The following is a 1,769-nucleotide window of genomic DNA, read 5'->3' as shown; positions in this document are numbered from 1 at the left end:
GCCTCTGCAATCAAGCTCTCCCAATAAACGCGTGCAGAAGGATCCTGTTGCAGCGTCGTTCTTGCTGGTTGAGTCGGACGCGCGCAAGATGACTTGTTTCCCTATGTGATACCGTCCACATGTGTTGATGTTCTTTATTTTTGAAGTGCAGGAGAATAGCCAGAGTTTGTTCATTAATGATACTCTGTTCTCTTTTGTAAAAACACATAAACACTACTTCTCCTTACCCTGATTTTGCTCTCACACTGAAGAGTTCTGTTGCCATATATGTAAGCATAGCTCTCTGTACTTTCTCATTTAGAAAATGACCTTGTGTCATGCATCAATGGGAGGAGAGATTCTTGGTCCTATGAAGGCTCAATAGATGCCCCAATGTAGGGGAATCGAGGGCAGAGAGGTGGAATTGGGTGGGTAGGTGGAAGAATACCCTCATAAAAGCAGAGGGAGGTGGATGGGATGGGGGTGTCTGGGAAGGGGGGAGACTGGGAAAGAGGATAACATTTGAAATGTAAATAAAGAAAATATCCAATAAAAATAAAAAGAAAAGAAAATGGTTTCCATGTGTTGACTTGGAGCTCTGTATGGTGATGGTGGTAGCATACATCTCTATGATCTTAGTCATTACAATCTTGCCCCCTCCCCCCATTCTTTTCTCTATTTTTTCTCTTTAGATCCTCAGATAATCCAGGACACATTTGCCTCTAAAAGTTTTAAGTGTTAGGGAGAATTTCTAAGTGTGTGTTCTGCACTAATGCTTTTCACATATCTTGCATGTATGTTCACATGGTTGTTTTCTTATCTTTGAACCAGGACAGCTCCTCCTAGATCTGTGATCTGCTCCAGGCAGTGACTATCACTGGGCCACTTCTTTCCTCATGTAATCTTCCTGTGGTCATTCATTCTGTCCATGGGAGTTGGGCAGGGAGCAGTAACGTTGAGCAATAGGAAACCACCCCACCCACTTCAGGTATGCCTTTGCTCAGCACAGAACCATGTCCAGTCACTGAGATGGTCTATGGTGATGTGGTGGGGAGTAGAATAGACAACACCAGGCTTCTCATGTGAACTGTAATGGTTTGTAGCTGCTTGGCCCACAGAGAGTGGCACTATTAGGAGGTGTGGCCTTGTTGGAGTAGGTGTGTCACTGTGGGTGTGGGCTTAAGACCCTCATCCTAGCTGCCTGGAAGTAAGTATTCTGCAAGCAGCCTTCAAATGAAGATGTAGAACTCTCAACTCCTCCTGCACCATGTCTGTCTGGATGCTGCCATGTTCCTGCCTTGAAGATAATGGATTGAACCTCTAAATCTGTAAGCCAGACTCAATTAAATGTTGTCCTTATAAGAGTTGCCTTGGTCATGGTGTCTGTTCACAGCAGATAAACCCTAACTAAGACATGAACCCCATTTTGTTCTCAGGACATTGTGAGATCATATGGCTCATAGGCCATTTGTTTAAGGTTTGATCTTATTTCTTTTAGTTCTATCATCTCTGCTCTATAGTAAGCTGAGGTCACTCTACTCCTATACTCATCTCCTAGACTCCCATCCCTTGTTAAACTTCAAATAGAGGGAAATAAAAATGATATGCCCAACAGATATTACCATACATATCATGTACATGAAGTATAAAAACTAAGGGAATAAAAGCAAAATCAAAATAGTATTAAAAACTCTTCTCAAGGATAAAAGAGCCTCTGGTGGAATCACGATGCCTGACCTAAAGCTGTACTACAGAGCAATTGTGATAAAAACTGCATGGTACTGGTATAG

Source organism: Mus caroli, chromosome 13 (genome assembly GCF_900094665.2).
Source record: "Mus caroli chromosome 13, CAROLI_EIJ_v1.1, whole genome shotgun sequence".
NCBI lineage: Eukaryota > Metazoa > Chordata > Mammalia > Rodentia > Muridae > Mus > Mus caroli.
The sequence above is the reverse complement of the archived record's forward strand: the minus strand, read 5'-3'. Positions refer to the sequence as shown.